The sequence below is a fragment of the Dermacentor silvarum genome, unplaced genomic scaffold (assembly GCF_013339745.2).
Source record: "Dermacentor silvarum isolate Dsil-2018 unplaced genomic scaffold, BIME_Dsil_1.4 Seq1034, whole genome shotgun sequence".
NCBI classification, from domain to species: Eukaryota; Metazoa; Arthropoda; class Arachnida; order Ixodida; family Ixodidae; genus Dermacentor; species Dermacentor silvarum.
Genome location: NW_023605478.1, coordinates 13,043 through 40,001, shown reverse-complemented (window position 1 = coordinate 40,001; position 26,959 = coordinate 13,043). Strand labels below are relative to the sequence as shown.

The 26,959-nt window shown below is 48.3% G+C and overlaps 13 non-coding genes across 13 annotated transcripts; all 13 read right to left on the bottom strand.

Moving 5' to 3' along the window:
- Nucleotides 1–5,171: 5,171 nt before the first annotated feature.
- Nucleotides 5,172–5,263, bottom strand: Trnai-uau (transfer RNA isoleucine (anticodon UAU)). Its single transcript is given in 2 exon segments — nucleotides 5,172–5,207; nucleotides 5,226–5,263. It is a non-coding gene; the product is annotated as a tRNA-Ile (tRNA).
- A 5,842-nt stretch (nucleotides 5,264–11,105) lies between these two features.
- On the bottom strand, nucleotides 11,106–11,197 carry Trnai-uau (transfer RNA isoleucine (anticodon UAU)). The gene is given in 2 exon segments: nucleotides 11,106–11,141; nucleotides 11,160–11,197. It is a non-coding gene; the product is annotated as a tRNA-Ile (tRNA).
- A 3,493-nt stretch (nucleotides 11,198–14,690) lies between these two features.
- On the bottom strand, nucleotides 14,691–14,782 carry Trnai-uau (transfer RNA isoleucine (anticodon UAU)). Its single transcript is given in 2 exon segments — nucleotides 14,691–14,726; nucleotides 14,745–14,782. It is a non-coding gene; the product is annotated as a tRNA-Ile (tRNA).
- Nucleotides 14,783–14,891: 109 nt separating this feature from the next.
- Nucleotides 14,892–14,983, bottom strand: Trnai-uau (transfer RNA isoleucine (anticodon UAU)). Its single transcript is given in 2 exon segments — nucleotides 14,892–14,927; nucleotides 14,946–14,983. It is a non-coding gene; the product is annotated as a tRNA-Ile (tRNA).
- A 4,991-nt stretch (nucleotides 14,984–19,974) lies between these two features.
- Nucleotides 19,975–20,066, bottom strand: Trnai-uau (transfer RNA isoleucine (anticodon UAU)). Its single transcript is given in 2 exon segments — nucleotides 19,975–20,010; nucleotides 20,029–20,066. It is a non-coding gene; the product is annotated as a tRNA-Ile (tRNA).
- A 109-nt stretch (nucleotides 20,067–20,175) lies between these two features.
- Nucleotides 20,176–20,267, bottom strand: Trnai-uau (transfer RNA isoleucine (anticodon UAU)). The gene is given in 2 exon segments: nucleotides 20,176–20,211; nucleotides 20,230–20,267. It is a non-coding gene; the product is annotated as a tRNA-Ile (tRNA).
- Nucleotides 20,268–20,376: 109 nt separating this feature from the next.
- Trnai-uau (transfer RNA isoleucine (anticodon UAU)) lies at nucleotides 20,377–20,468 on the bottom strand. Its single transcript is given in 2 exon segments — nucleotides 20,377–20,412; nucleotides 20,431–20,468. It is a non-coding gene; the product is annotated as a tRNA-Ile (tRNA).
- Nucleotides 20,469–20,775: 307 nt separating this feature from the next.
- Nucleotides 20,776–20,867, bottom strand: Trnai-uau (transfer RNA isoleucine (anticodon UAU)). The gene is given in 2 exon segments: nucleotides 20,776–20,811; nucleotides 20,830–20,867. It is a non-coding gene; the product is annotated as a tRNA-Ile (tRNA).
- A 5,192-nt stretch (nucleotides 20,868–26,059) lies between these two features.
- On the bottom strand, nucleotides 26,060–26,151 carry Trnai-uau (transfer RNA isoleucine (anticodon UAU)). The gene is given in 2 exon segments: nucleotides 26,060–26,095; nucleotides 26,114–26,151. It is a non-coding gene; the product is annotated as a tRNA-Ile (tRNA).
- A 109-nt stretch (nucleotides 26,152–26,260) lies between these two features.
- Nucleotides 26,261–26,352, bottom strand: Trnai-uau (transfer RNA isoleucine (anticodon UAU)). The gene is given in 2 exon segments: nucleotides 26,261–26,296; nucleotides 26,315–26,352. It is a non-coding gene; the product is annotated as a tRNA-Ile (tRNA).
- A 109-nt stretch (nucleotides 26,353–26,461) lies between these two features.
- Trnai-uau (transfer RNA isoleucine (anticodon UAU)) lies at nucleotides 26,462–26,553 on the bottom strand. Its single transcript is given in 2 exon segments — nucleotides 26,462–26,497; nucleotides 26,516–26,553. It is a non-coding gene; the product is annotated as a tRNA-Ile (tRNA).
- Nucleotides 26,554–26,662: 109 nt separating this feature from the next.
- Trnai-uau (transfer RNA isoleucine (anticodon UAU)) lies at nucleotides 26,663–26,754 on the bottom strand. Its single transcript is given in 2 exon segments — nucleotides 26,663–26,698; nucleotides 26,717–26,754. It is a non-coding gene; the product is annotated as a tRNA-Ile (tRNA).
- A 109-nt stretch (nucleotides 26,755–26,863) lies between these two features.
- On the bottom strand, nucleotides 26,864–26,955 carry Trnai-uau (transfer RNA isoleucine (anticodon UAU)). Its single transcript is given in 2 exon segments — nucleotides 26,864–26,899; nucleotides 26,918–26,955. It is a non-coding gene; the product is annotated as a tRNA-Ile (tRNA).
- Between the last annotated feature and the right edge of the window lie 4 nt (nucleotides 26,956–26,959).

Sequence of the window (26,959 nt, the reverse complement as noted above, 5' to 3'; positions counted from 1 at the left end):
TCTAGGTAGACGACAACGACGATGGGCACATTAACGGACTCCGTCTAGTGGGTCAGTGGGATTTTGGCTAACGACGAAGAAGACGTGTCTCTGTTCCGTTTTGCTTAAACAGGTCGTCCTGCTGTTCTTGAAGAACGTCTCCCTGTCCTCTCCCGGCGTTGTACCGTGACAATATATATTCGCTACTGTCCCTGTAGGCATCAAGGGGTGCGCCAAGGTACTTTACTGGCGTCATGACCTATCTTACGTTCGAGAAGTGGTCTGGGGTAGACGCCCATCTTCCATGCCAAAAGGCCAAACATTTTTGCCAGTTCACAAAGCTGTTAGTGACGTCACCAAACCTTCTTACGATACTAACGGTATGCAATACACTCTGCGCATCTTTACAGCATACAGCCACATCGTCTGCATATGCCAGTAACTTCACCTCTGCTGCTTGTAGATGAAATCCCTTAATGTAGTCATTTTGGATTATGGCCTTACATAGCGTTTCTATATAAACACAAAACAAGAGTGGTCTGAGTGGACAAAGTTGCCGAATGGAGCGCTTCACATCAATGGGGGCCCCTAACGTCTGATTAATTATGTCTCGTATAGCAGCTCCGGTACGCCATGGTCACCCCCTCAGTGATTACGCGGCCAAAATTGACATGTTTCAGGATGGTAAGCAAGACCTCACGCGAAACGCAATCAAACGCTTTCTCCAAGTCCAACTGGAGGATAGCCACTGCATCGTACATGGCATCACAACACTCAAGCACACACTTCATCTTATGTATGTTCGTCAAAATCGTTCTTCCGCGGATGCCGCACGTCTGTTGCGGGCCGACTATGTCCCTAATAACTGACTGCACCCGACGTGCCAGTACCTTCATCAATATTTTGTAGTCACAGTTAGTCAGCGCTATGGGTCTGTAGGATGAAAGTTGCTTGAGCTTTTCGGTCTCTTCTGTTTTCGGTATTAGTACTGTAAGGGACTGGTCAAAAGATGGTGGAAGCATTTTCAGTTCATATGCTTCATTGAAAACTGTGGTTAGACTAGGAGCTAGGTGGTCTTTGAATGTTCTGTACCAAGCTGCACAAAGACCGTCTGGCCCTGGTGACTTGTCAGGGTTCAGGTCTTCGATAGCTTTCATCACTTCGTTTTCTCTTATTGGCTGTTCTAACGTCTCTTTTACTTCACTCGACAATTTTGGCATTCGCTCCAAAAATAAGTGTTTGAAACCTTGCAAATTGACGGGCCTGAATGCGAAAAGCTTTTGAAAATGTTCAAAGAAAGCACACCCTATGTTATAGTTATCGGTTACTTCAACCCCGTCGCGTTCGATGGCCTCAACTTGCTTGCGTCTGGAATGCTTTTTTTTCTAATCCCAGCGCTCTTTTCGTAGGCATTTCGCTGCATGCCAGCCTTTCTGCTCTCGCGCGCACCAGCGCACCCAGGTAGCGCTCTTCGTCAAACGCCTCGAGTTTCTTCTTAACGGCAGGCATATCTTCTTGATAAGCGCCCGGTTGCATGCATTCGAGCTTCGCAAATTTATCGAGCATTGATTTTAATGCGTTTTCCCTCGCCCTCTTTTCATATTGCAGTACGCAACTCCTTCCAATTTCCTTCATTTTTATCGTTTGCTTCAGCAACTCAAACTCTCACGATTAAATCTGCACCAATCAGTTCTTAATTGGATTCACGCATTTTTAACCGACCGTCATCAGTTCGTCTATGCAAATACATATTCATCTTCGTTTACGCAAGTCTTATCCGGTGTCCCCCAGGGCACGGTCCTCGGGCCGCTTCTGTTTTTAATATATATTAACGACTTACCCCTTCATGTGTCATCGAAAATGCGCCTCTTCGCCGATGATTGTATTCTGTACCGCCCTATAACAGACTCTTCCGATATCTCAATCCTCCAGAACGACCTTCATCATATAGAAGAGTGGTGTAAAATTTGGTTGATGTCTCTCAACGTTAATAAAACTATACTAATTTCATTTCACCGTCGTCGCAACTTTTCAACTCCTGAATACACCATTAACAACTGTCCTATAAGTCTCAGCGACTCGTTGAAATACCTCGGGTTAATATCTCCCACGACTTAACATGGGCCAACCATGTTAATCAAATTACTAATTCTGCAAACCGTGTCTTGGGCTACATCCGTCGCAATCTCCCCCTTGCACCTTCCTCTGTTAAACTATTAGCATACAACACACTCGTCCGTCCAAAACTTGAGTATGCAAGTGCAATATATGACCCTTTCCAATTAAACCTAATTAAGACACTCGAAGCAGTCCAGAACCAAGCTACTAGATTCATCTTGAGTGATTATTCCTACAACTCTAGTATCACAGCGCTGAAATCGCAACTTGATCTACCCGCCCTGGCTCATCGCCGCAGAAATTCTCGACTAAATCTGTATCACAAGTTCTTTCACTGTTTGCCGCCTAAAAACGAGCTCATCGTTCCCGTCCATCGCATGTCACGCAACACCCATCCAAACGCCGTCATCCCTCCACGTGCCCACACCACAACATTTCATCAATCATTCTTTATTCGTACTGCGCGTGACTGGAATCGCCTTCCCGGCCATATCGCTACGATCACCGACCATGCAGCATTCAAATCCGCCATCGAAGAAATCGCACACATCGACGCTAACCCATAGGATTATCGTGTACACTGCTGCGCATCATTAATATTTTATTTATTCCTGCCTTGTATTCGCTAACTGATTTGTATTTATTTGACCTGTATTCACCAATTTTTACTGTAATTATGTTCTATCCCCTGTACCCACCCCTCATGTAATGTCCCTAACGGGACCCTTGAGGTATAATAAAATAATAAAATAATAATATAATAATAACTCCCATTCCTCGCCTAACTTGACAGAACTGTCATTTCCGAAAGTGTTCAGAGCAGCCACTACCTTTTCATTGAAAGTTTCATCCCGTAGCAGCTCCGCATTCATTTTCCACAGTTCCCACACAAATTTGTTCCGTTCTTTCTTGTGGCCCACCCTGCATTTTACCAGGAAGTGGTCAGAAAAGGATACTGCAGTCACTGCATAATACTGGAATTTTTCGACTAAGTCATCTGACAAATGCACACGGTCCAATCGCGCGTGACTTGTGCCCTGGAAGTGAGTATACCTCATGTCTCGGTCCCCCCGAAAACACTCAGCGATGTCCTCCAATTCGCATTTGCGTAGAATCTGTGCCAGGATATCGCTGCTTTTGGCATGAACTACGCGTCGCGCAGACCTATCCTGGGCACCTAATACGCAATTGAAGTCACCAACTAAGGCTATCATGTTGTGCACCGAGAGGTGATGCTGTAGGTTAAGACAGAAATTTGCCCTTTCTTCCACATTATTAGGCGCATAAACGCACAACACGCGCCATTGGACATACATCGCAATAGCTGAAATCACAGACGACAAGTCGGCCAGAAGTGCACAAAAAGTAACCATCTATGACAAGCCCAGGGAGCTTCTTCACAAACAATACACACCCGGCCGACGTCCCTAAGGCGTGGCTCACTGCGGCACAGTACTTATACGTGAACCTTTGCACCATGCTCCAGGTCTCCTCCTCGCCGTCTACCTCGGTTTCTTGCACGGCTAAAACCTCGAGGTCTTGATCCACTAGTAGTCGGTACACCTGACTCTGTTTTCTTTTGGCGGCCAGACCTCGAACGTTTAGCGTGCCGAGGCTAAGCGACGGGTTGGAAGCCATTACTGATACAAAAAGGAGGGGAGAAGGCCCGGAGAATGGTGCTCACCTTAACGTCTAGCAGTCCGCTAGACGCCTCCGTGGCCATCCGGTGGTCTTCGGTCGAGTTCGTCTGGGGTCGGCTTCGCGGCGGGCCTACGGTCGACCTCCAGGTTCGGCTTAGGCTTGATGGTCGAGCGCCTTCCGGACAACGTCTTAGCAGGCGGAGCCTCCGGGTCACCGTCGGCCTTTCCGTCGACTTTCTGCTGCAGGGACCTCTTGACCGATGCCGAGACGCCTTCGACGCGGGCGTTGGTGGGGGTCGTGCTGTCTTCCGCTGCCTGCATAGCGTCAGTAGCCTGCTGGGGGCTCTCGTTTTCTGCCGGGGTCTCCGTCTTGCTCCCGAGAGTTGCTGCTGGCTCTTCGGTGGGAGGGACATCATCCCGTCCTCCGTTCGTCGGGGTGGTCGTCTCGCTCGCTTCTGCCGCCGCGTTGCCGCTTCCGGCTCCCTTGGCCGCGTCCTCCGCCTCGATGACGTCCATCATGTGTTCTGATGTCAACGGCTCGCTGTACGCCGAACCCGCGGCTACTGCGTAGAGCGTACACAGTCCGCGTCGGCGTGGCCGAAAAGCCTGCACCTGGAGCAACGGGGAACCTTACATTCTCGTCTAACGTGGCCAGAACTCTTACAGCGCATACACTGCATAGGGCGACCTGGGGCGAGCACAAGCGCGAGTTCCCCGGCGACGCGTATCTGGTGGGGCAAGTCGTCGACCTTCAACCCAGTCTTCAGCTGCAGTAGCACTGCTCGAGTCGTTGAGCCCTTGTCGGAGACGCCATCCACTCGCCAGCGCTCGCGGGTCATTTCGGTCACTTTGCCGAAGGATACCAACGCCGTCCTCACGTCCTCGTCTTCCACCCCATGCAGCAGCCAGTGGAGACACAGCTTCACCTGTTGTTCCTTCGGGTCGATGACCAGGCCGCGACGCCCCTTGACCTGCAGCTCCTTCAGCGCCGCCAGCTTTTTGGAAGCCACGGCTGTGTTAATCGTCACCGCCCATACATGGTTGATTTGGAACTCTCCAAGGGCGACGACGCCCGAGAGCATACCAACAGCTTGAAGCGCGTCCCGAAAATCTTCTACGCGGAACGGGCGAACACGAGCGTCGCCGTGCAAAAACACCGTATTTAATACGATGCGTCGTGTTGGTAGTCGTGGCAAAATAATCTGGTAGCCCTTATCATCCTCAGACAAAAGCCTGTTGCCGCGGCTGACAACCGCATTAGCCGCTCCACTGGAGCCCATGATCCGTTCAGCTCGGAAGCCGAAAGCAGAATGCGCCACTGGGGACTGAGTTCTGGAGGTAACCTAAAATAGCTCATATCGCGTACCAAAGAAGGAATAAATTAGCGGTCTGCATGCTGGCCTTATTTCATAAATGGCGTTGGTAAAAAAATTGCTCCCCAGGTGAGGCTCGAACTCACAACCCCGGCATGGCTCACAAGCACTGTCGTATAAGTACCGTGCGCTAACCAATTGCGCCACTGGGGACTTTTTTTCGAACATGGCATTTATTACAATGAATGAAATGTTGTATTTACAGGAACTATTTACAATATATGAGCACCAGGTGGACATAACTAATCAAACGTCAACGAGCAGTCCATATGAAGATAACCTCACACACAGCAACACCATCCTTCACAGCAAAAACTTGTAAGGGGAAGTTAAACAGCTAATCAAAAGTGGATACCAAGCCGGCTGACATTCTTCTTGGTCGCAAATGTCGTTTAAGTGTATGATCATCTGAACGAAATGTGATCTCGAGGAAATTGTTTTTTCTGCATTTCGGTCTTGCATACGAGATTTCCATAGGCCATGAAGGCCTATGAGTAAAAGCATATCGAATGGAACATCTTCATACGGTGCAAAAAGATATCGGATACTGTGAGAATTTAGATCAAAATATTTTTGCAAATTTCTATGGATAACATCGTAAAATAAAATGGCATCTTTACAAACAATAAAACAGTGTTCAATGGTTTCAGGCAAGTCACATAGGCGACAGTTAACCGACGACACGAAAATATTCTTTTTATGTAGCCATGTTTTAACGGGCAATGTTTCAGTGTGTAACTTGTAAAAAAAAGTTTTTGTAGAAGGGGGAACTGGCATTTTGTGCACTCTCGCAAGCACATCATGTCCAGGTAATGTGACGTATACGGATCGATAAAATGGCAGAGGGAACAACATCGATATTAAATCTTTGTGAAGATTTTTTCGTGACACAGTAAACAAATAATCTTTAGAAAATCGAACAGTCAGAAAAGAAATAGAAAAATAAACCTCACGCATAAACCCCCATAAACAAGGTCTAGAAATTAAATCTGAGGACACCACCAATTCTGGCAGGACATGAACCAGGTTAACCTGCATGACAGCTCGTAATACCGGATGAGAGCTATCCCGAAAAAAGAAAAAACGTGAGACTAACTGTCGCACATATAAATGCACCAAGCCTAACCCTCCAGCACTCACTGGTCGAAAAATGTCGCGTCTCATAGGTTCAAAACTGGAAGACCATACAAACGTTGAAAAAATCCTATTGTGATGATTATGTTGTGGGCGCAGGTCAGCCAGACGCACAAGAAAGCAACCAGAGACACAAAGAGACGTATTTATGACACGAACGGCACATGGGACGAATACGGGAACACGAACTATACAGATAACTGGGTTAACTGTCACTGGCGAGCACTCACAGTTCTAATCAGGAGTCCGGCCTCGTGGGGACGGCTCGGCGGACTTGGCTCTGACGGCGGTGGGTATACGGGTGGCGGTTGAAGTTCAGGATGGCACCAGGACGTAGCCCGGTTCCGGAGCGTTAGCTCTGGGTCGTAGCCCGAGCTCGGCACCGTAGCGGTGGGATGAGAGCCGGGGCGAAGCCCAGCACAGCAGTGGGTGAAAGCCGGGGCGGCGCCCGGTTTGCGGAACAGGACCAGGACTCCGGGACGTAGCCCGAGTCTGGAACACGGCAGCAGTCGTGCTAGCGGGGACGAGGCCCAGCTCCGCAGGACCCGCGTCGGTGGTAGAAGCCGGGGCGGCGCCCGGTTTGTGGAACAGGACCAGGGGGCTCTGGGTCGTGGCCCGAGCCCGGCAGCACGGCAGCGGTCGTGCGAGCGGGGACGAGGCCCAGCTCAACAGGACCCGCGACGATGGTAGAAGCCGGGGCGGCGCCCGGTTCGCAGTGCAGGACCGGGATGCCGGGACGTGGGCCGGCGTTCGGTCCGCTCCATCTCGCTGCACTGCCCGTTCTGTCAGCCTGGCTGCCCCGTCGTTCCAGATGGTCACTCTCGCGCTCACTCCCGCGCTTTTCGGTCCCGCACGCCGAGCACAAGCACGGAAAAGCCCGCGCATTTCAAATATCGGTTCCGCACACCGATCACGAACATTAATTTGTCGTCCTCCTACCACACTATGAAAACGTTGAATGTAAAGCCTCGCGCAGTGAAGAACCTGAAAGACGTAGAAAACTTTGGCTGCCAAAAACATGTTGCAAGCTTCTGCTCTTCCAAATATTGATAGACGGTGCGGGACAAAGGTATTTGTGTAGCGCTGGAGGGCTGGAACGCGCTCTCTCCAGTAGTGTACACTGAACTTGTAGTCATGCAGTGGAACTCCTAGATATTTGGGTGGCACACAGGACCACTCAATGTCAGCATAATGTGATGGTGTAATGGCCGAATATACTAACCATAGCCCTGAGCTCTTAGTGTTATTCATCCGCGCACCGCAAACAGAACCAAACTCTTCTATGATAGAAAGAGTTTTATCGATGCTGGGCTTGTCTTTGCAGAAAAATGCAATATCATCAGCGTATGCTAAAACTTTTATCTCATTACCAAAAACATTAAAACCACGAACACTGCTGCAGTTCAAAATGCTCAAACAGAGTGGTTCTAAGTAAAGGGCAAATAGGAGTGGGGACATAGGGCATCCTTGTTTCACTGAAGAACGGATGTGGACGGCATTAGAGAGGCTACAATTGACAACAAAGCGGGTTGTACAATGACTATAACAAAGTCTAACGCTATTAAGCACTGTGGATCCTACATTGGCGTGTTCTAGAAGAGAAAATAAAAACGAATGCCGGACCCGATCAAATGCCTTTGCGAGGTCAATCTGGAGCATTGCAAGTTGATCATAAGAAGTCTAACAGCACTCAAGAACTGTGCGAGCGATGTGTAGGTTTGTATGGAACGGCCTTTGATACCACATGTTTGATGAGGACCAATAAGAATTGAAATCGCTACCTGCAACCGATTGGACAAAATTTTAGCAAACATTTTGTAGTCCACGTTTGACAACGTAATCGGTCTATAACCATCAACAGAACGTAATTTTTCTCTGTCAGTACTTTTAGGTATTAACATTGTGTGGCTTTTTGTGAAAGACTGTGGTAATTCCTCCAGTTCAAAACTTGTTAAAATATATTCTGTAGAGCAGGCGTAAGAATTGACTTTAAGGTTTTATAAAATTCACCCGTAATGCCATCGAGACCGGGAGTTTTTGACATGGGTAACTGATCGATGGCAACCTCTACCTCTTGTTTAGTAAAGGGACCGCTAATGACTGAACAGTCTTCATCAGTTAGAGGAGTTATTAAAGACGCAAAGTATTGTAGAAGCTCGATGTTCTAGTCTCCAGAAGCACCACTGAAGAGCACCGAATAGAAGTCTTCGAATTGAGACACAATATCACTCGTGTCAGTTACTAATGCGTCTTTCGAATACATGTCGGTAATAACTTTCGTAGAAGCGTGGCGGCGTTCATCGATCAAAGCCTGACGGGTCGGCTTCTCGGAAAGCAAGGCGCGGTTATTACGTGACCGAACACGGGCACCTCTATACCGCACTGCGTCAAGCTTTTGCAAGTCACATTTCACATTTACAATGCCATCAGCGTAAGTTCCAGGAGATTCAAGCTCATAAAGGCTATAAAGACTTTTCAACAATTTCTTCTCTTCATACTTTTTGTAATACGACTTAATAGAACCAAGTTCAATGGCGACTGATCTGATTTCTTGCTTAAAAAGCTCCCATGCAGCAAATAGTGGCAAATCAAGAGACAAGCAATTTTTCAGTGCTAAGCACACATGATCCCAGTAAACATGTTACCACCAATTATAGATGAATTTAACTTCCAGAGTGCCCACTGAGGCCGGAAACTAGCACGAGTGTCTCCGCCTAGTCGCGTAATTACCATACAGTGGTCGGAGAACGAAATAGGGTGAATTTTGCATAGGAGACTTCTAGAAATCAACAATATGTCGAAACTTATATACGATCGAGTCTAGAATGTGAACTTCCTTGAGTGTACGTATATGAACAAGGTATTTGCCCCGATGCTCCTATATCTATGAGGCCCGCATTTTCAGTGATGCCAAATAGCACTTCACTACTTTTGTCCTTATGTGTGTTACGTAATGAACGGTCACTCACGTCGCACACGCAGTTGAAGTCTCCTAAGAGAACAACAGTACGGTCACAATCCAATAAAGGAGCTAGGTTTTCAAATAAGGCAATTCGTTTTACGGAATCATTTAACGCATAAACGTTGCGCCATGGTACGCTACGCAACAAAATATCACAACATATCCACCGCCCTTCAGAGTCTACATTATAAGTGAATGCGGTATACGGAAGGGTCTTCGTCAAAAACAAAAAGCAACCTGCCGATAACCCAACTGCATGAGACACACAAACATTGTACTCGGACAAAAAGGGCTCTAATGCCCTTGCAGTGTCTTCATCACTTTCGATCTTTGTCTCCTGAAGGGCGACAAAGTCGAGTCGTTTGCTAGATAACAGTCGGCGTAGCTGCAACTGCTTCTGTCGGGACCGAAGCCCTCGTACATTAAGTGTTGCGAAAGATGGTTGCTGCGAGAGCGCCATGTTGCCTACACACCGTTTCTTGTCAATGCTGCGTGAGATCAGGCACGGAGGACGAAGGAGATTCCTCTCCTCCACCAACACCAGGCCTTCTAGATCTTGACCGTCGGTGCCTCTCTTTATGTTTGGGTGAACGTCGGCGACGCAGTTGTCTGGAAGCATTTGGCGTGCTGTTCTCCTCATTCGACACAGAGGTTGTCGAGGCAGGGCGCTTCAGCAAAGTGTTGTTGGAGAATGTGTTCTCCATAGGGGTAGGACACAGGTTCGGTAGCTGAGCAGTGGCGGTTTCTGCAACTGGAATATCTTCTTTTGCGAGTTCGCTGTTAACTGCCTCAACTGTCTCTGGCTCTTGACTCTCCTTTGTTGCCTTCTTCCACACGCTCAGACTGTGCCTTTGTGACCTCAGTAGATGCACTCTCGCAAGCTTCTGCGCTGACCGGTGGTGGAACTTCGCTGGTGTCAGCTGGCAGATCTCCCGTTGCATCTAGGACCTCGGTGACATCCATGATGTGTTCTTGCAGTGCGTCATCTGAAGGTCTTGTGCGATGTCGCAGCTTGTCAGCGTACGTTACTGCACAGTCTGCAGTCGTGTGCCCAAAGCGTCGGCAATCGTCGCACCTAGGCGTGCGACAGTGACGGCGAGTGTGACCAACTTTGTGGCAGTGAAGGCACAGTGGTGGTCTTCCAGGGATGAGTAGAAGACTTTCTATTCCGCAGACTGTCCGTAAGTGTGGGATATCGGCGACACTGACACCATCAGCAAGTGACAGAACAACATCTCGATTGAGAGTTCGCATTTCTTCCATATCTGATACTTTCCAGCTTTCGTTGGATATTGACAGCACTTTTCCGAAAGTCTGTAGTGCCTCGCGTATGTAAGCATCCTCTAAATGTTAAGGAAGCCATAGCATCTTAATCTTTACCTCCGCTGGCTCCGGATCACTCACAACACATCTCTTAGACTTAACCAGAAATTCACCGCAGGTGGCTAATCTGGCTTTCGCAGACGGCGATTTGCACGTCACCGTCCAGACGTGGGACATCTGGAATTGTCCTATTGAGATTATTTCTCTCAAGTCTATAATCTTCTGGAGAGCGTCTCTGAAGTCTTGAGTACGATATGGGCGTCCGGTTAGGTCAGCATGTAGAAAAACGGAGTCGGTGACGAGCTTACCAGTTGGGAGACGAGGCAGGACGATATGATAGTCATTACTGTTTGCTTGAGCCTGGGCAGCACGTCGGCCAGAGGCCGATTGATCCTTTTTAGCGGAGGACATCAAAGCGCGACCGTTCGGAACTGGTGACTGAGTTCTGGTGACCGCGCCACTGGTGATTGAGTTCTGGAGGTAACCTAAATTGGCTCATATCGCGTACCATAGAAGGAATAAATTAGCGGTGTGCATGCTGGCCTTATTTCACAAATGGCGTTCGTAAAAAAATTGTTCCCCAGGTGAGGCTCGAACTCACAACCCCGGCATGGCTCACAAGCACTGTCGTATAAGTACCGTGCGCTAACCAATTGCGCCACTGGGGACTCAGTTCTGCAGGTAAGCTAAAACCGCTCATATCGCGTACCAAAGGAGGAATAAATTAGCGGTCTCCATGCTGGCCTTATTTCACAAATGGCGGTGGTAAAAAAATTGTTCCCCAGGTGAGGCTCCAACTTAGAACTCTGCACGGGCCCGGGCCGACCCGAAAGCCCGGGCCGGGCCGTCCGAAGCGTTTGTCGGCGGGCTCGGGCCGGGCCCGGGCTTAAAGCCGCGGGCCCGGGCTGGGCTGGGGCTTGTGGCCACGGGCCCAGGCCGGACTTGGGCTTCAAGTCACGGGCCCGGGCCAGACTCGGGCCCGCTCATGAAATGGCCTAAGTAGGCCTTCGAGCACAAGCGACCGTTATGCATTGCATGGTTCAATGCATTCTGTGCCAAGCTGAAGTGACACGTTTAAGATGACTGTCATCATCATCAGCCTATATTTATGTCCACTGCTTGACGAAGGCCTCTCCGTGCGATCTCCAATTGACCCTGTCTTGCGCTAGCTGATTCCAATTTACGCCTGCGAATTTTGTAGCTTCATCAGCCCACCTAGTTTTCTTCCGTCCTCGATTGCGCTTCCCTTCTCTTGGTATCCATTCTGTAGCTCTAATGGTCCATCGGTTATCCATCCTACGCATTGCATGGCCTGCCCAGGTCTATTTTTTCCGCTTAATGTCAACTAGAATATCGATTATCGCCTATTGTCCTCTGGTCCACACCGCTCTTGTGACTGTATATCTTATCAGATGACTGTATATCTTATCAAAGAGAACTGTAAAACAGATAAGTTCTCATTTTAACAGCGGAGCTGTTTCAGTCGGGCGTAATGTGTATGCTGAATACAAAATGTGGGCCGATCCTGGTAGCACTGCAAAAAGGGTCCAAACGCGATGGCACATACACCTGTGAACTAGCGAAGCTGAGCCTGGATAAGCCTAGCTAAGAATGGTAGGGACTACTTAAACTTAGTCAGTCATCGACAGGCAATTGATAGTCAATCAATAGCTAGTCTATAATCGATCAATAACCAATAAATTCCGTAAAATACTAGGGATGACTTGGTAGTGCTTAACCTAGCCCAAATACGTGGCCAATACCTTTCAATAGCCAATCGATAGCCAATCATTAGCTAATCAATAATCGATCAATAATCAATAAATACCGGGAAATGCTGGGGATAGTGCTTATCCTAGCCCAAATGCGTGGCCAATATCTTGCGATAGACAATCGATAGCCGATCAATAGCTAATCGATAATCAATCAATTATAAATAAATTCCGGGAAATTCTGGGGATGACTTGGTAGTGCTTTGCCTAGCCCAAAAGGCAGAACTAGCTAGGTGCCCATCAGCTCCGCTGTCTCTTTAGCATTGCACCGGCAGTGCAAGCTACGCTATTTTTTTTTTCTTTTCCACAAAAATGAACATTGTTTCCGCGTAAGGAAAAATAAATTATATAAAGAACTGCTCTTCAAACCATTTCCATGTTACCGCTTTTGCGATTGCACTATTACCAGTGTTGACACTATTGCATTATTTTAGCGCTAAGGCCAGTTACTTTTGTGCTTCAATGCATAGAACAGGGTTTTCCTCAAAAAGTTAACTGGAACGCCCGTGCATTTCGTCGGACACTTTGAAAATTAAAATCTCGAAACTGATTCAGTCCTGAGAATTCGTTCCAAGCGGATACGCCTTGCGAACTCAGCGGCTATAATTCGTAGATTCAAATATGTGCCGTAAAATAATTAATTTAAAAGTTAATTAGCGTAATTATGTTAAATATTCAATTAGGCGTTTTGACCATCCATTAGGCCATTGATGTCAGAATTAGCTTGGAACTACATAAAACAATTAGATTCCTTAGAGTGTCGTCGCATTGACGTCGCATCAATGCGAACACAAGAAATCCTGAGATATAGTCAATTCCATACTTCAGAACACTCTATAAGCACCAGTCAATACATAACCTACCATTCACTTTGCACAAATACAAAAATGTCGATAATTTCAGTAAGAAAGAACTCAGCCCATACTTTGGTCGCTTGTAATGCATCTGATGTGAATATTATTCTGCCTTCGTGTATGGTTTAGAGTACATAATGTACATCCTGTTTCGTTTTCTTAGCAAATGTTAATCTTGTAAAATTCAGTCTAATGATATGTTGTATAGCTGGTGTTGCGTTGTTTTGTATAGCTAGTATTGCTAGTGTATATTATATATTGTATATAGGCTCATGATGATGATTGCTATTGCATTGTTTAAAATGCATTCTGTTAAAACTTTTTCTAATTCTGCGAACTCGCCGTGACGGAAATATTCTCTGTTTTTCCGTTCATAGCTATTTCGCCCATGAGGAATTCCAGTGAAAGCTGGAAATACATGTGAATTATTGTACATGTGGGCACACAGTTTGCTGTGCTATTGCCTTGCCTTGTCTTTTAGGTCACGTCAAGCTACGTATGTAGCTTTTAGTCCAAAATGACCGTCCAGCATGTAAACTGGAGAATAAATTGATTTGATTTGATTGATTTCGTCAGACACTTTGAAAATTATCTCGAGAGTGGTTTAGTGCTGAGAATTCGTTCCAAGTAGACACGCCTTGCGAACTCAGCGGCTATAATTCGTAGATTGAAAAATGTCTGTAAAATGATCATTTAGAAAAGTTAATTAGCGTAATTAGGTTAATTCTTCAATTAGGCGTTTTGTTTTCTCATGGAAGTAATGGCCGCCTCATCGAGTAGTTCAGATAAATGATTATAATTGTGCTATATCTGCCACAGGCAATTTTTAAAAATTTGGATCAGCTAAAATGAAACACCCTCTATATTTGCATGCTAAATGACATCACAGAACCATATCGTAGAAATCAAGGTTAGTGCATGCGCACCAGCGGAAAAATAGCAACACAGGCAACTGACCGGATTACTGATGTTCCCGTGGGAGAAACAAATATTTCGGCCTTTTATTGCTTATATACTGCAGCTGATTAAACCTCGAGAAGGTGAGGCTAACAGATACGGTACAATCTCTAAGTAAAAAACAGAATTTTTTTTCTTACAGGGCGGGCCTGGTAATGCACACGCGGGCGCTAGCAAAGCTTAGTAATGAACGCCTAGGCCCGGGCCCGGGTCGGGCCCGGGCTTAGAAGCACGGGCGCGGGCCGGGCCCGGGCTGGTCTCGGTCATGTACGCCCGGGTCCGGGCCGGGCTCTGGCTTTGTATTCCGGGCCCGGGCTGGGCTTGGGCCTGCTAAGGCGGGCCCGGGCCGGGCCGGGCTCGGACAAAAAAATCAGGCCCGTGCAGTGCTCTACTTCAACTCACAACGCCGGCATGGCTCAAGGGCACTGTCGTATAAGTACCGTGCGCTAACCAATTGCGCCACTGGGGAATGAGTTCTGGAGATAACCCTAAAATTGCTCATATCGCAAACCAAAGGAGGAATAAATTAGTGGTCTGCATGCTGGCCTTATTTCAGAAATGGTGTTGGTAAAAAATTGTTCCGCAGGTGAGGCTCGAACTCACAACCCCGGCATGGCTCACAAGCACTGTCGTATAAGTACCGTGCGCTAACCAATTGCGCCACTGGGGAATGAGTTCTGGAGATAACCTAAAATTGCTCATATCGCAAACCAAAGGAGGAATAAATTAGTGGTCTGCATGCTGGCCTTATTTCACAAATGGCGTTGGTAAAAAAAGTGCTCCCCAGGTGAGGCTCGAACTCACAACCCCGGCATGGCTCACAAGCACTGTCGTATAAGTACCGTGCGCTAACCAATTGCGCCACTGGGGAATGAGTTCTGGAGGTAACCTAAAATTGCTCATATCGCAAACCAAAGGAGGAATAAATTAGTGGTCTGCATGCTGGCCTTATTTCACAAATGGCGTTGGTCATTCTGCTTCCGGCCACCGAGCGTGACGGTTCGTGAATCATGGCCTCTCCCGGGGCAGCGACAGCGGTCACTTTTGGCCGCGGAAACAGGACCAACGACGAAGAGAAGGATTACCCTTTTATTTTGCCGCAACTGCCTAAAGGACGAGTGGCTACTAACACCGTGTTTTTACACGGGGATGTACGTGCGAGACCATACAGGGTCGAGGACTTCAGAGACGCCCTACTGCCGACGGGCTTGCTGCCTGGCGTGGTATGCATAGGGGCGTACCAGATCAATCACGTGTGGGCGGTGACCCTTAAGGATGCGACTACCACGAAACGGCTGGTGGCCCTGAAGGAACTTCAAGTGAAAGGGCGACGGTGCGTCATCGTCGACCCACAGGACCAGCAGGTGAAGCTTCGACTTCACTGGCTGCTGTATGGCGTTGCCGACGATGACGTCCGGGTGGCGTTTGCGCCTTTCGGCAACGTGGATGAGGTAAGCCAGGAAAGGTGGCGTGTCCAAGGTATGGGGGACAAGACCTCTACCACGCGGACCGGGCTCCTCAAGCTGAAGACCGGCGTCAAGGTAGAGGACCTTCCACATCAGGTCCGCGTCGGCGGAGAACTCGCTTTGGTGGTCGTTCCCGGTCGGCCTATGCAGTGCTTGCGTTGCCAGGGCACTGGGCACGTCCGGCGAGAGTGTAAGGTGCCGCGCTGCTCCCGTTGCAGACGTTTTGGGCACGTCGACGCCGACTGCGTGCAGACGTACGCTACAGCGACAGGCCCAGCAGTGAGTGAAGCGGCAGCCGAAAATCTGATGGATGCAGCCGAGGCTGAAGACGCCGCCAAGGGAGCCGGAGACCAAGTGCCACCAGCGAAAACAAGTACCGTGACAGTGCCGGTGGGCGCTGAAGCCAAGGTGGACGAAGCTGCTGAGCAAGTGACTGGGCCGCCACGGGTCGACACGGAAGCTGTCCTTCGAAAGGAAGGTGCGAGTGAAGGCGAAAGCGATGACGAAGATTCAGAAATGGAACAGAGCGAGGCTGCCAACGACGGGGACCGGGCTGCTAGTCTCGGTGCAACCTTCAAGCGCCCCCGAGACGACGCCGGAGACAAGGATAATGCAGCATCCAGCACAGGGGATGGGCCGCCGGCAAAAGCGCCTCTTGGGAGGCGTTCGGGTTTCAAACCCAAACCGAATGTTCCGCCCGAGAGAAGGCCTGTGGACAAAGCGCAGCACACCACCAACAACGCCGGGAAGCCGGGCGGCTCCGGAGGCGGCTAGCCGAGGGCTAGTCGTGAGAGGTAAGCACCATGCTCCGGGCCTACTTCATTTTTTAGTACAGCATGGCACCTGACCCGTCTCTCAGCATTGCCACACTAAACGTGCGAGGCTTGGCGGCTAGCCGTAGGCAATGTCAAGTACTACGGTTGATCACTGACTACGACATAGACGTTTTAGCTGTCCAGGAGACCAAGGTAGACGGGGAGGAAGAGACCGGGAGCATGGTGCGGCGTTTCACGACTAGATATTATGCAGTCGTGAGCCACGCGGTAGGGACGTCCGCTGGATGTGTCCTGTTTGTTAAGAAGTTACGAGACCTGGTTGTTCAAAGTGTGTTTTCATGTCCGTCGGGAAGGATTGTTATTAGCGATTTTGTGTTTTGTAAAGTTGAATTCCGAGTCATTTGCATCTATGCGCCAAATGGGGTAGAAGAACGTGCATTATTTTTTTCGAGTATTTTTCAGTATATTAGCAGTGAAAAGTGCATGCTTTTGTTGGGGGATTTCAACTGTGTTTTGAGTGCTCGGGATAGATGCAATAATGGTGGTATCCGCGATAAAAGCAGTCATATATTGTCTAGGCTGATCAGCGAAAGTGAACTAGACGATGTATGTGAGTGTCTGGAGGGGAAGCGGGAAGTGAGGTATACGCGATTTCAAGGCAGTAGCCATGCGCGGTTAGACCGCTTGTACATGTCACAGGACATGATTCCAAAGTGCCACAGTTATTCTGTTGCACCTGTGTCGTTCTCCGATCACTGCTTGGTGATGTGTACCATAGGAATGAAGAAGAAGAGTCAATCTTTTAACTGGGACCAATGGAAAATGAATGCCTTACTTCTAAAAGACGCGCCATTTGTAGACGCAATTCATGAGGCCGTTATGGAAGTAAGCGATGAATGTATTGAAACAATAGCAGAGAAATGGGAATGGTTCAAACAGAAGGTAAAAATGAAAGCAATAGAAAGATCTAGCTGCTTAAAGTTTGAGAGGGAAATGAAAGAACGAGACTTACGAAAGATACTTAATCAGCTGATAGCGCTGGAGTGCGAAGAGCCAGGGGCGTATAAGCAAGATATGCGAACCATCAAAGAAAAAATCGAACAGTTGGACAAAGAACGCTATCAAGGTGCGATTGTGCGCGCAAGAGCAAACGCATTAGTAGCGGGGGAGAGGCCCACCAAAAGGGCGCTTGGACTTGAAAAAGCTCATGGTCGACGTAATCATGTCGATAAGATCTCGTGGAATGGCACACTCGTCGACGATAATAAGAGCATAGGCCGAGCGTTTTTAGAGTATTACCAGTCATTGTTTGCATATCAAGAAGCCAATGTAGATGAGTTCAAAAGGGTCTTTCTCAGTCGCATGCCGCGATTAAGTGACGACACGAAGGACCTATTAGAAGGCAATATAAGAGAACACGAAGTCGAAAAAGCAATAAATGATTTGAACAATGGCAAATCACCCGGACCTGACGGTCTGAGCGCGTGTTTTTATAAAGCCTTCAAGAAAGAACTGTCGCCCCTGCTAACAGACCTGTTTAACGCCGCGTATGTGAACAAAGCTTTGCCACCTTCTTTTAGTAAAGCGCATACCATCTTGATACCTAAGAGTGACAAAGCGGAGAAACTTAGGCTCGTGACATCTTATAGGCCGATATCTTTAACCAATGTCGACTATAAGGTTTTCATGAAGGTTTTGGCAGCCAGACTTCAAAGCGTCATCAAAGAAATCGTCGCAGACCACCAAACGTGTGGGATCAAAGGGAGGTCAATTTTTTCGAATATTCACACGATGCGGTGCGTGCTCGAGTGCTGGGACATCACTTACGATGGCGTCGCAGTGCTCCACCTTGACCTAGAGAAAGCTTTTGACTGTGTGTCTCATGATATTTTGTTTGCCATTCTGGATCACGTTAATGCAGGTGCCATCATCACTGAGGGAGTGGCATTGGCGTATCAGAACTACACAACACGCTTAATTGTGAATAAATCATTGGGGGCCCCCATTAACGTCATGCGTTCTGTGCGTCAAGGCTGCCCCCTCAGTCCTCTTTTGTTGGCAGTTTACATTGAAACGATGTGTTTGGCGATAACTGAGAATGATCAAATACGAGGTTATAGCTTGGCAGCCACAGAAGTCAAGCTCCTGGCCTATGCAGATGATATCGCCGTGTGTTGTACAAACAGAGAAAGTGTAACGGAAACAATATGCGTTGTGAAACAGTTTTGTGATGTGACGGGCAGTAAAGTGAACTGGGGTAAGTCCCTCGGATTGTGGCACGGAGAGTGGTCCTCGGCCCCGGACAATTTTGCGAATGTGAGCTGGGTGAAAACCCCTACCAAGTATCTCGGCGTTCCCTTGGACAGCTACAAACAGAGCGAGGAATACTGGACAAACCAAATAAAAGAAACAAGAGAAAAAGCAGACAGGTGGAAAGGCATCAACCTGTCCATTTTTGCAAGGGCAACTGTATGCAATGTGTTTTTCATTACAAAGTTGTGGTACGTCATGCAGACGTTATTTTGTTCAAGGGTAAACGTACAAAAGTTGCACAGAGTGTTCGCCGTTTTTATCTGGGAATCTAGCTGGGAAAGATGTAGCCGAACAAACCTGTTCAGGCGGGTGAAGGATGGTGGCCTGGGCTTGGCGCATCTTTTTGTACGACAGCTTGTCAATAGATTTTTGTTTTTTAGAGATGTGCGTGATCCTTTTCTGCGTACGGTATTACAGCTCAGATTAAGAGCTGCGCTGCCGGCACTGATTGTTAGTACCAATAGTATGCCAGGAACGATTCGCGGCTATCTTAAAGAAGTAGTCGATAGTGTGCGCTTTCTTTCAGTGCGTTTTTCTTTCGAGTATTTATCCGGTGTGAAAAGAAAGACATTATATAAAGATGTGTGCGATATTGTATTTCCAGTGCCATTATACAGAGCGATATACAGTGGAGGACCAGGACAGGATGTCATTAAACGGGTGAAAAGAATGAAGGTGCCTACTGGGGCAAAAACATTCTTTTTTAGGCTACACACAGGAACACTGTCAGTGAAGACATTCATGGAAGAACGCGGCTTCCTTGTACCATGGGGCCCACACTGCTTTATTTGCAAGCAACCTGAAACTGTAGATCATGTGTTCTTGCATTGCTGGGAAGGTGTCTACTTCTGGGACGTCCTAAAACGGACAATCAAGAAGGAGTTTCCGTTGAATCCGCATGGGATCAGGTACTTACCGATTGAGAATGAGGACGGGGTTCCATACGACCTAATTATGCTCAATGGCCTCCACTGTTTATGGCGGGCACGAATGGCTGGGTACCATTGCGACCCAGATGCTAGGCCTGCTCGTACTTATTTTCGAGAAAGTATGTCTCGTTTCATTGAAATTAAGAAAATGCAAGATTGTGTACCCGATTGGCTGTCGAGGATAGAACCTCTGACAGCTTTAAAAGAATTTTAGTTTGACAACACCAGTCCATGTTGGGCGGATGGCTTTCAAGTTTTGCAGTATGTTCTGTGGGTGTTCTTTTTGTGATGTCTGTTTCTATACTGTGTGCATTGTACATTGTCAAAAACCGGCAATAAATAAATAAAAAAAAACAAATGGCGTTGGTAAAGGAGGTGTTCCCCAGGTGAGGCTCGCACTCACAACCCCGGCATGGCTCACAAGCACTGTGGTATAAGTACCGTGCGCTAACCAATTGCGCCACTGGGGAATGAGTTCTGGAGATAACCTAAAATTGCTCATATCGCAAACCAAAGGAGGAATAAATTAGTGGTCGGCATGCTGGCCTTATTTCACAAATGGCGTTGGTAAAAAAATTGTTCCCCAGGTGAGGCTCGAACTCACAACCCCGGCATGGCTCACAAGCACTGTCGTATAAGTACCGTGCGCTAACCACTTGCGCCACTGGGGAATGAGTTCTGGAGATAACCTAAAATTGCTCATATCGCAAACCAAAGGAGGAATAAATTAGTGGTCTGCATGCTGGCCTTATTTCACAAATGGCGTTGGTAAAAAAATTGTTCCCCAGGTGAGGCTCGAGCTCACAACCCCGGCATGGCTCACAAGCACTGTCGTATAAGTACCGTGCGCTAACCAATTGCGCCACTGGGGAATGAGTTCTGGAGATAACCTAAAATTGCTCATATCGCAAACCAAAGGAGGAATAAATTAGTGGTCTGCATGCTGGCCTTATTTCACAAATGGCGTTGGTAAAAAAATGTTCCCAGGTGAGGCTCGAGCTCACAACCCCGGCATGGCTCACAAGCACTGTCGTATAAGTACCGTGCGCTAACCAATTGCGCCACTGGGGAATGAGTTCTGGAGATAACCTAAAATTGCTCATATCGCAAACCAAGGAGGAATAAATTAGTGGTCTGCATGCTGGCCTTATTTCACAAATGGCGTTGGTAAAAAAATTGTTCCCCAGGTGAGGCTCGAACTCACAACCCCGGCATGGCTCACAAGCACTGTCGTATAAGTACCGTGCGCTAACCAATTGCGCCACTGGGGAATGAGTTCTGGAGATAACCTAAAATTGCTCATATCGCAAACCAAAGGAGGAATAAATTAGTGGTCTGCATGCTGGCCTTATTGCACAAATGACCGTGCGCTAACCATTGCGCCACTGGGGAATGCGTTCTGGAGATAACCTAAAATTGCTCATATCGCAAACCAAAGGAGGAATAAATTAGTGGTCTGCATGCTGGCCTTATTTCACAAATGGCTTTTTTTTTCTTTATTGCCGTCGTCGACGTACAAAATCAAATGTTACAAATGATAAAACGTGCCAGCCACACTTTGGCCAACACAGCACTAAAATCTTTTCAGTGACACCAGTTCATCCAATACAGACATCCATTGTGGTGGATCAGGCAGTACTTTGTATGCGTCTCTCACGTAAACAACACTCTCAATGAAGTGTTCTCGCACCGGTTTCACAACGATGTCTGCATGTTCAAATTGCATGCGAGTTTTCCACATCGCGTGGAGGCCCAGGACCATAATGAGGTCATACGGTACTTCCTCTGAGGTATCTATTGGCAAGAAGCGTATTCCATACGGGTCCAGGGGTAACTGCTTCTTCAGCGTTCTCTGCAGAACGTCCCAGTGAAAGATCGGGTCCCAGCAATCTAGGAAAACATGTTCTATTGTTTCTGGTTTTTTACATAAAAAGCAGTCCGTTGTCCAGGGGATGAAAATACCCTTGCTATGAAGCCAGGTCTTAACGGGAAGTGTGTTTGTATGTAATTTGAAAAAGAAAGACTTAGTTGATGGCCTTACTGGCATTTTCTTGACTCTTTTTAGAACGTCCTGTCCGGGGCCTCCACGGTGTGGCGAACGGTACAAAGGTACAGGTAGCATCGTGTCCACAAGATCTCTGTACAATTGTTTTTTTGTAACGATGGACAGATACTGCAGCGAAAAACGCACATTCAACATCCTATGCGCCAGCACCACTTCACGCAGGTACCCAGTCACGGTTCCCGGCATGTTCTGAGCCGACGAAACAACAAATCCTGGAAGAAGTCTACTCAGCCGTACTTGAATTAGTGTTCGAAGAAAGGGATCATTTTGATCCCGCAGAAACACAAAGCGTGACACAATTTGTCGCAAAAACAAGTGAACCAGACCAAGCCCACCTTTCTTGACCGGGAAAAACAAATTTGTTCGACTCGTCCTCTCCCAGGTAGAGGCCCAAATGAAAGTGGCGAAAATGCGGTGAATTTTTTGTACGCTTACCCGCGCAGCACACAACACATTCATAACATACCATATCTTGGAAACTAAAAAAGGTTGCAAACAGTGGCTCTAGAAAACATTGACAATTGCTTGCCTCTCCAACCGTCAGCCTTTCCTTTGCTGTCGAAACTTGGTCGAGCCAGTACTGTTCGGGCTCACGGTAACTTCCGAGAGGCACCCCCAGGTACTGTGTAGGTAACCTTGACCAATTCATTCGAGAAAAGGTCTCCGGCTTGTCTTCCCAACTCCCATGCCAGAAGCCATAACTTTTATCCCAGTTTATCTGGGCTCCAGTTGAATTGCAAAACTTTTCGACAACAGCAGTTGCCTCTATAATGCTCGCTTTATCAGTGCAGAAAATCGCGATGTCGTCTGCATACGCCAATATTTTAACGTGTGCTGCCTGTAGTCGATAGCCTGTTATGCGTTCGTTGTTTTTAATGGCCAAGCAGAGTGGCTCGAGATAAGCAGCAAACAGAAGGGGCGAAAGCGGGCATCCTTGACGCACCGACGAGAGCACACGAAAGCTATCGGTGAGCTCCCCATTAACAATAATTCGCGTTGAGCAGTTCTTGTACGCCATCGTGACACCTTCCGTTATCACACTGCCAACATTCGTGTGTTCAAGTATGTATAGTAGAGCCTTGTGCGAGACGAGGTCGAAGGCTTTTGCCAAATCGATCTGCATCATCGCGACGTAATCGCCAATCGCATCGCAACACTCTAGCACACTTCGAGCCACGTGTACATTTGTTGTAATACTGCGCCCCTTAATGCCACAAGTCTGGTGCGGCCCTACCACTGTTTTGATGACACTTTGCAGTCGTTTTGCTAAAACTTTCGTGAATATTTTATAGTCAACGTTGGCTAGAGTTATCGGGCGATATGAGCCAGGCAACAAGCGTTTCTTTTCATCATCACTCTTCGGGATTAGCACAATATGCGAGGTTGTGAAGGACAAGGGCAATCTTTTTCGGTCATACGCTTCGCTGATAACTAGATGGAGGACATGAGCCAGCGCTGACTTAAACGTTTTATAGAAAATAGCCCCTAAGCCATCAGGCCCAGGTGCTTTACCGGGCGCCAACTCGTCTATTGCGCACTCTATCTCACTCAGGGTAATGGGATGTTCTAGCCGTGCCTTAACTTCTTCATCGAGCTTTGGCATCAATGAAAGGAATTCCGTCTGGTAGCCATCTTTAGGTTCACGTGGTTGACCTAAGAAGGCTTTGAAGTGATCGACGATCCCTTGTTTGATGTCGTTTTTGTCGGACGTGATGTCATTGCCTTTAGCTAGTTGGCGGATTTCCTTCCGACATGCGTACCTTTTCTCGTCTGAGAGAGCTCGTTTTGTTGGCGCTTCTCCCGCCCACAGCTTCTCAGACCTTGATCGCACAACGGCGGCTTTGTATTTCTCAGAGTCTATCCTTTCGAGTTCGGCTTTCACTTCCTTTATTTCGTTAACATACACACCAGGCTGGACACTTTCCATGCAGATGAAAAATTGCAGTTGCTGGCGAAGGTTCGTTTCTGCCTGTTTCAGGTTATGCCGAAGGACACTGCTTCTTTCAATAGCCATTGTTTTTACTTTCTGTTTAAATTCTTCCCATTTAATGGCGAAGCTTGCTAATTCGACTGAAATCAGGTTTTCTAGTTCCTTCGCAACGGCATCAACGAAAGCATCGTCATCCAGCAACTGCGCGTTCAATTTCCAGAGGTCCCAGTTAAAGGTGTGTTTGATCTGTCTTTTCCCGAAAGTGGCAGTTACCAAGCAGTGATCGCTATATGCAATGGGTTGCACATCATATTCACTACACAAGGGCACCAATTCGGCTGACACATATAATCTATCTAGCCGAGCGTGGCTATCACGCTGGAAGTGCGTAAACTGCGGGTGGGTACCGCTGGCGAAGACACTACCGATATCTTCCAAGTCGTAATCGTGCACCAGCGCATTTAGCAATACAGCACTCTTATCGCGAACGCGTGAAACTTTTGCGCGATCGTCAGCAGTGCACACACAGTTAAAATCCCCCAGCAGTATGACCACCTTGTGGCAGTTTACGTACGCTTCAAGTCGCTCAAAGAAGATTCGCCGGTCTGTTTCAATATTCGGCGCGTAGATACAAATGACTCGGAAATCCATATCGCAATAACAAAAATCAGCCACTAAAAGGCGACCTGTTTCACACGAAAACACTGACTTCACACAAATGCCAAAGTTTCTTCGAATGAATATAGCGCAACCACCTGATCCACCAACAGCGTGAGAAACACACACGTCGAAGTGCGCACGAAAATTGGACACCATTCTGTCGGTTAGCTCTTGGCTCTCTATTTTGGTTTCTTGGATTCCCACAAGATGCAAGTCATTATCTAAGAGTAGGCGACTTAGCTGACATTGCCGCCTTCTTGCACCGAGCCCTCGTACATTTAACGTGGCTACACGTAGCGCTCCTTCGATATTAGCTGCCATGGCTACACGGTAGAATGGTGCCCGTCACAGTTACGCAGGGACGAGTGTTGATAATGACGCGCCGATAACCGCGTTGAGTGCCACAAATGGGAACACAACCCGACCTCTCGAAAACAACACTGACATGCAACTCGGGCCCTCGTTCCTGACACATATCCAAGAGAATAGCGCTCAGGGTGACGGCCATTGCACTCACGAACCCCCCAACCCGCCTCAAGCAAAACACAGTACAGAACTACGGAGGCGGTTTACCCGCCTGCCGTGGATCGGCCGTAATGTTCGGCCGCAGCTTCAAGGTTGGTCTCCTCATACCTGGCGCTTTGGGCGGTGGCTCGTCTCCGCCGCTGCTGTCCTGCGTCGTAGCCAGGCTATTGGTCTGGTCGCGCGGACGTTTCCCCGCCTGCAAGTTGGCAAGCCCGGTATGGGTGTCCATGTCTTCATGTTCAGGGGGGGTGGAGGCCGCTCCCGGGTCAGGTGGGCTCTCTTCCTCACGGTTCGGCATGGCTACAGTGCCCTCCACTTGCTCTTGCTGTTCAGTGTCGACGGCTTCATCGACATGTTGCCCCTGTTTCTGAGGTCGTGCCTCCGACTCTGCCACCTCGCCAGCTGCTTCCTTAGCCGTGGTCGATGTGTCTTCCATATCCGCCTCGTCCATGAGTAGGGCGGAGTTGTCGTCGTTGCTCACGGGTCCGGTCACGCTAGCGTACGTCCGCTCGCACTGACTCTCTTCGTGACCGAAGCGTCGGCAGGCACCACACCGCGGAATGCGGCAGTCGCGACGAATATGGCCCGTCCCGCGGCAGCGTAGGCAGAGAGGGGCCCTGCCCGGCACAACCACAAGAGCCAGCTCGCCGGAGACGCTCACCTGGTGTGGCAGGTCGTCAAGCATTACGCCCGGCTTCAACTTCAGCGTAACCAGTCTTGTGGTAGAGTTCTTGTCAGCCACGCCATGCACCCGCCACCGGTCGCGGGCGACGTCCGTGACCTTTCCAAACGGCGCGAAGGCAAGACGCACGTCCTCGTCAGGAACGGTGTGCAGCAGCCAATGCACTTTTAAGCGTACATCCTGGTTGGCGGGGTCAATGACGAGGCATCGGCCCTTCTTGACCTGTAGCTCACCAACACTGACGATCTTCTTCACAGCTTCGTTGTCTTTGAAGGTCACGGCCCAAACATGGCTCATACGGTAGGCCCCGAGAGCCACCACTTCCGGCAGGAGCGATAACGGGGCGAGCGCATCGCGGAAATCTTCCACCCGGTATGGGCGGGCCCTGATATCACAATGTAAAAAAACTGTGTTCACAACAAAACGCCCTGTTGGCAAACTCGGCAAAACAACTTGGTACTCGTTGTCCGCAACGACACTCCTGTTACCGCGGCCGCTCTGGGCCGCTGAAGCCGCTCCTACGGAGCCCGTCATCATGCGTCCGTCACGCTCGGTGGCAGGAAGCAGAATCATTTCACAAATGGCGTTGGTAAAAAAATTGTTCCCCAGGTGAGGCTCGAACTCACAACCCCGGCATGGCTCACAAGCACTGTCGTATAAGTACCGTGCGCTAACCAATTGCGCCACTGGGGTATGAGTTCTGGAGATAACCTAAAATTGCTCATATCGCAAACCAAAGGAGGAATAAATTAGTGGTCTGCATGCTGGCCTTATTTCACAAATGGCGTTGGTAAAAAAATTGTTCCCCAGGTGAGGCTCGAACTCACAACCCCGGCATGGCTCACAAGCACTGTCGTATAAGTACCGTGCGCTAACCAATTGCGCCACTGGGGAATGAGTTCTGGAGATAACCTAAAATTGCTCATATCGCAAACCAAAGGAGGAATAAATTAGTGGTCTGCATGCTGGCCTTATTTCACAAATGGCGTTGGTAAAAAAATTGTTCCCCAGGTGAGGCTCGAACTCACAACCCCGGCATGGCTCACAAGCACTGTCGTATAAGTACCGTGCGCTAACCAATTGCGCCACTGGGGAATGAGTTCTGGAGATAACCTAAAATTGCTCATATCGCAAACCAAAGGAGGAATAAATTAGTGGTCTGCATGCTGGCCTTATTTCACAAATGGCGTTGGTAAAAAAATTGTTCCCCAGGTGAGGCTCGAACTCACAACCCCGGCATGGCTCACAAGCACTGTCGTATAAGTACCGTGCGCTAACCAATTGCGCCACTGGGGAATGAGTTCTGGAGATAACCTAAAATTGCTGATATCGCAAACCAAAGGAGGAATAAATTAGTGGTCTGCATGCTGGCCTTATTGCACAAATGGCGTTGGTAAAAAAATTGTTCCCCAGGTGAGGCTCGAACTCACAACCCCGGCATGGCTCACAAGCACTGTCGTATAAGTACCGTGCGCTAACCAATTGCGCCACTGGGGAATGA